We start from the raw sequence: 6,484 nt of genomic DNA on the forward strand, positions 1-6,484 counted from the left end.
ATCGTTGATTTTCATTGAGTTGTAGGTTTTGTCTATGTTTTTGAGTTTGCATCCTGACGCACCGTGTTACAGCAATTGGAGCTGACGGGACAGCCAGGAGGCGGTGGTGGCAATGGCAACGGTGGTAGCAGCGGAATCGCAGACACTAGCGTCAGTAAACAGCTGATGCGGCGTAAGAGTACTCTACCCATAAGTTCGGAGACCCAACAAGCGTTGTCTGGATTCCGGCCCACTCAAGTTAAATAGCTGATCCGGATTCGCCTACTTCGAAAGAATTTGGTCAGCCGAGGGAAACGGAAAGGAGATACTGAGCATCAGGGCCCAGGAATGACGAGCAGCATCGGGAGAGTTCCGGAGCCCGTACATGGCGAAGTGTACATAAACAACTCTGAGCATTATTATTATAATTATTAATACCTATGATATTTCAATGATGGCAATTCCCCTTATGGTGATACCCGAAACTGTTATTGAGTGATGATTCTTCTTGAGCTAGATCGATCTGAGCCTACCCTTGTCAGTGAGTTTCTGAGTTCAATGAACTGGAAGAGACAGGAGACAGCCAGCAAACCAGCGAGAGTGCAGCGAAACGAGCCGGAGTTGGACCTAGAATGCATCAGAGGTTTGCAAAGAAATGGAACGCGGAACCTGTCAGATTTATATGAAACTACGTGAATAAACACGTTCTTACTTTAGGTGGCGAAAAAGGGCATTTTTTCGTGAAGCAGATCTGCAAGAAGTCTTTCAGGCAGATTTTCCGGAGCTCCAGATATCGTCGCACTGAAACTCGGCAATCGATATCTGCATCAGAGCTCGACAGGCCTTGAACAGTTCCTTTCATAATAGAGAAGGCGGACGAGTCGAAAGACTCCATCGGGGTATATCTTCCCTCTATGCCGATTCTTGGCCGAAAAATCACGAAGCAGTGAAAAAATTGGAATGATACAGAAAAGTCGGATGGCTTTATCCAGGAAAAGTGTCTGACCGGGTCGGAACCCGGAAAGCTCAGCTAGATTCTCCGTCGATCAAGACCTGAATTGAGAATCGTAGGTATCGGATTTTCGAATTTTCAGCGCCGTGAGTCTAGAAAACATTTCTCATCTTGTATGAGAAGCTCATCATAGACATGAAATCAGACCGCCGCGCCGCCGCAGCTGAGCGCAGCTAAGGTCGCGTGAGACGTATCGCTGGCGGAAAGAAGAGAAAAAGACGAATTAGAAACGGACGCTAGCTCAAGAAGATATATCGGTGGGGTTCGGCATTGTTCTGTATGTTCGACCCTTTCTAGATGTCAATGCTTCTATCGATGGATTGGTGAGTAGTTGAGGAAGTGGGTGAAAGGGTGGATGGATGCCCTGGTGCCGTCGCTCATCTTCCACTCAAGCGGGAGAATCCTTTCCAGCTATACAATTAGGTTCTTCGTCGGACACTGGACCCATCGCCCTTGAGGGATATGGCCTCTCTGACGTCGTGTCGTCGTTCTCTAACGCGCGCATGCCTCTGCAACATTTCCCCTTGGCGAATGCTAGTCATCGACGCGCATTGTAGTGTCTACATTGAACTTCGATCCGCAGACAGAGCGTACACAGCGATTGATTGGAGAATGTATCGGATTCATGAACCCGTGGCAATAGTATTACCTCAGCTCCTCCCGGGGAAAGTCTGGGGGAAAAAAACGGCCCCGAGGTACTGGTCGAGTCGCTCCAATTCAACGGGGAAGGTTTTGCTATGTGGGCAAGGTTGATGGAAGCTTAATCGACTATTGCAACACGACTAGGCTGTAGATGCTCGGAAGATCGAGACAGCCTCGGTTCGTCGTAATTAAATTACACAGGTACTTGATTGCAGAGACTGAGAATCGACGTTTACCGTCGATCCCTTCGTGAGAAGACCGAAGGAACTGTTATCCAAGGTATTCAATAATTCCAGCATCGATCGCAGCGAGGTCTTCGAGAATCTGGCACGCGGTTCCCACAAGTGGTGAGGCCGGAATCGTTATTCGAAATCGCCTCCACCGAGCTGTCTGTACTCCTCTGCCGAAGCACCGGTTCGCCTCCGTCGCGGCGGATGGCAACTGAGGGAAGCAGGTCCCGGTCTGAATTTTATGGCCGTCTCGACATTTGACTTGAAAGGATTCGGAGCCATGGCAACAAACCCCTAGAATGCTGGACGAGCGTTCGGGAGCGCCAGCTATCGTTTGAGAGGATGCAACCGCTTCAGGGTGCCGTGGTTTTATTGGTGCGTCCCGTCGCTGGTAAACTCGGGTCCATTCAAGAGGAATGGTCCTGGGAGATCACGGATGGGGGATTCTCTTGCTACAAATTATTCCGCAATATGTCTTTCTCCTAGGACGCTGAGATATCCCCGCATGTGTGTGCGCCGTACGCTGACTAACTAGCGAAGTAACATCCGGGGAATGCGGTCTTCTGCCGAAAAACGTCGGCCTCTGTTGGTTCAGTTGCCCAGCACGTGAGCCGCATGTCCGTATCTAATCAAGACGCGTGATTCCTTCGAGGAGGTGTCTGTACGAGAATGTTGCACGCGCCAAACCAAACGACCGGCTCGGCCGTTCTCTGGCGAATAGTGACAGCGGAAACTGATAAGAAACCCACCATGAACACCATCGGCCGTCGTCAAAATCGAGTGAATTGAGAGGATCCATTCTCTCACACGCGGCTCGGCATTGAGACCGATGCGTGTGTCTTTAGAACATTGAAGTTCCCTCCGTCTATTCCGAGCGGGATGCATTCCATAAGTGCCCTCCCTACCCCCCCAAAGCCAGATCGGCCCGAAGGCCGTTGGACCGGTGCGTCCACCACACTCAGGAGTCTCAACCGATATTCACTGATTTCACCGATCCCACGCATGGGATCTGAACAATGTAGATCAAGAAACCTTCCAATACGGATTGTTCATGACCGATGAGGAATGGGAGTGCGTCGGACAGGGTGTTCGACTCCGAGATTCCCTCTGACCTTGCCGTCTCCTCGAGATCTGGGTCAGACGGTCTTTTAGGTAGCCGGATCAGAACTCAACCATGATGCTCCATGAAGGCTTCCTGTCGAACAGGCCAATGGGAGCCGGCGTCCAATGATCTTTTGCAATGATCATCAATAGAGTAATAATGATTTCCTCACGATTTCCTCATTCAACAGCTCTGCGGTATCAGTCCCCCAGTGAAATCTCCATCGCGATCTCACCAATCTCTCTGACCGATCGAGTTGTTTGAAAGAAAAAAACGGAAGTATTTTATCTAAATTCAAATGTTGAGTGCATCGACGGACTGTTTCGGTCTATCCAATGAGAGCGTCAAGGACTGCGAGGAAATACTGGTTCTGATTCAAAACGTCATAGTGAAGGAATACAATAAACGCACGACCCTAATGAGCACGATTAATAAATAATACCGTCGTGAAAGAGAGTAGCGATGATACAGGGCTGGCTCTGAACAGCTCACGTCAATGGTGGACCGGAGAAGGTCCAGGAACCGATTTCGAGGGATTGAGGATGCAAGCGTCGACACCCATTGTTGCCGATGGGAACGATTCTATCGAGTTACGTGTTAAATGCGGGGCTATGAGTTACGTTCTGCCCACGGATATTCTCTGCGCGACCAAGGAAGATCTAGCCTCTCTCAACAGATGGAAAATCGGTACATAAGAAACGATGTGCTTATATGATCAGGATGAGTCGCAAACTTTTCCCTTTCGGAATGAAACCTTTTTTCGGAGCCTAAGACCCTAATCAACTAGCGGCACGGGGGGGGGGCTGGAAGCAAACTTCACGTAGTGAGTCAAATCAGCGTCAAAAATCAATATTGAAGAGCGCCAGAGGCACATTTATCGAAAGTGCGCGATGATTTTTGGAAAGATTGGAAACTCGAGTCGTGAGAACCCTGATCAATCACAGATTATATTCAAACTCGAATGAGAGAATCGCCCGTAAATTGTCCGCCGATCAACACAATCAAGTGGAAAACCCGCGCGGGTAGTGTCGACGCCACTACCGTAATATTGCGTGAAAACGTCTATTCCTCATCCAACGTCGAAATCTTAGATCTTTCCACAGCTGCAGCGAAATGACATCGAGTGCATACCGTCAGCCTTCCCTTGAACTGCGCGTCCCTTTATTTTATCTAAGAACGGGAGTGCGGAACAAGCAACACGTCGATCGGTCTGAAACTTCGGTCATAGAATCCACGCCCCGAGATAAGTTCAACCCTAAGAGGTTATTCGCGTTTGAACACCCTGAAGGTGTTCAAATGATTATTGAAATTTCGCTCTCAAGCATCGACTATATGAGAAAGCTGGGAAACCTCTCAGGGTTGAACTTCTCTCGGGGCGGGATTCTATGACCATAGTTTGAGCCCGATCGGCGTCTTGCATGTTCAGCACTTCCCTTTAAGTCATCGATGTCATTCTATTGAGAGTCCTTCTGACCTTCGTGATCCAACAAGTAATCGCTGGAAGCATGCCTCATGTGTGATACACGTATTTCCTCCGTGGGATTCAGTATTTCCACGAGCTGCTCCCCTCTCCTACCTTCCAAGGGCTTCAGTGAAGCTCTATGCCGAAAGTCTCGACAGAAGGCGGAGGATGATCAAAGTCTCACAGATTTCGGATAGAACAGCTTCAAGAGTGCGGCCAGTGAGAGTAAATCCAAGCGGATTCTCGAGGAAACAGCGTGGAATGTGGATGCCTCCAGAGGTCGAAGACATCCATGATTCGGACTTGGGTTTGCATGCGTTCGAGCGGGAGCGATTATATCGGAGCATTCGAGGTGATTGGAATGTTCAGTGTTCATTGGTGAGGCCGTTCCGGAACCCGCTGGATCGGCGGCTCGAAAAATCGGGGTCGAAGCGACCCAATGAAAAGCTCCTCTCCGATAGCATCGTCGTTCGCGATCGCAAAAGGTTTGTGAACCGCTCTTATGCGGAGGCTGAGTGAGCTAACGTTGTCCGTACATTCGGAAGGGAGCGATTCTCATTGTTCCTCGAGAGAGTTCCCTCCACGGGATTCGAGATCGAAATGATCTCAAATACCGTGCATCGCGACATCGCGACTTTGATCTGATCTCCATCAATCTCAGGGAATTGTCCCCTTGATCGACTGGTCCAGCCCAATAACTTGTATTTCGCCGGTGAAACCCATCTGAATCTTCGCCACCCTTCTCAAATATATCGCACAAACCCAATATTTTCAGAGGAAATCCTGTATTTATGCACTATCCGGGAGTATTCCAGGTGCATCCAGAATCGCTCCCGGAAACCTTCGAAACCGCCCGACATAATCACGGAAATTGAGTGGCAGATACCTCCGTGAATTCCCTTCCCATCGGTGCATTCAACAATTGGATCCGTTCTGAACAACACGAGTTAACGGGTCGCAAAGTGCCTCGACTTCCGTTGCATGGAGGACGCGGTACACTGATTCTACCCCCTGAGTGAGATTAAATACGTTTTCACGTCACAATTTCATGCGCAATCAAGATAGTTCCAGCCTCTCAAAAGCGGCGTTAAATCCTTACATGAAGAACGAAGTACGTTGAGGGCGCCCCCTGTTCGGACTGAAAGACGCTCCACGTCAACAGATCTGAGAGCGCAAATGTAAAGGGAAATTTACCATGCTTCCAACCATGCTAGTCAGAGCCCATTTCGGAATGGTTTCTCATGGAACGGGCCGACCCGGAGACGTATGCTGGAGGAAGACGGCGGACGTCTACGCGCGAAGTTGCTGTTCCTGGAACGAGGGGCACATTTTTACTGAAGAAGTCTGTCCTGAGATCGATGCCTTCCCAGTCCCGCAGGCAGAGCTCTCTATCGATAGATGCCTACGCCGGTTTTTAGAACTCTACCCAGCCAACGTCGTGGGCTTCCACGCCATCGGCCCACAAACCATCTTCCCGAACACACGCAAAGACAGACACTCTTGGCGAGGACGGGCGCGGGCGTTTCTCTCAAGTTTGCTCTATAATAAATTGAACATAATTCAAGGCGGCATTATCTTCCATTATTTATCATCCGAGGGGTCATAAGTGATCGTTTCATTCTGAGAGCCCTCTTCTCACCCAGCTCGTACCCTTCTCTTGCGACCTAGCTCTCGTCGAGCGAACGGAGATACTTCTCCGTCCACCCGCCCGCTCTCTGACGCGCAAGCTGCCCGGAAGCAGCCGAGCGACTGAACGCCGCGCTCGCGTTTCTCCCGAAGGTTTCCCCACTGGGCTCCCCCAGCCGACCGTCTTCCCCGAATCTCCCCACCTTTCTTCATCTTCTCCCTCCCGTGCCTTCCCGACCATCCACTATAACCATCGTTGACGGTTGAGAAAGTGGAGCAGTCGCCTGCCGCCGCGCCGTCAACATCGTTGCCGCTCTGTCCCTCCGAAAAGAAGTCCTTACGCGTCGAACGGTGCACGATCGAAATATCGTGGACGACTGTCAGGCATCGCATATCTATCCTCGTTGAGAATTATGGCTGCTTAACAGACT

This window comes from Galendromus occidentalis, unplaced genomic scaffold, assembly GCF_000255335.2.
Source record: "Galendromus occidentalis unplaced genomic scaffold, Mocc_1.1 scf7180000077512, whole genome shotgun sequence".
NCBI classification, from domain to species: domain Eukaryota; kingdom Metazoa; phylum Arthropoda; class Arachnida; order Mesostigmata; family Phytoseiidae; genus Galendromus; species Galendromus occidentalis.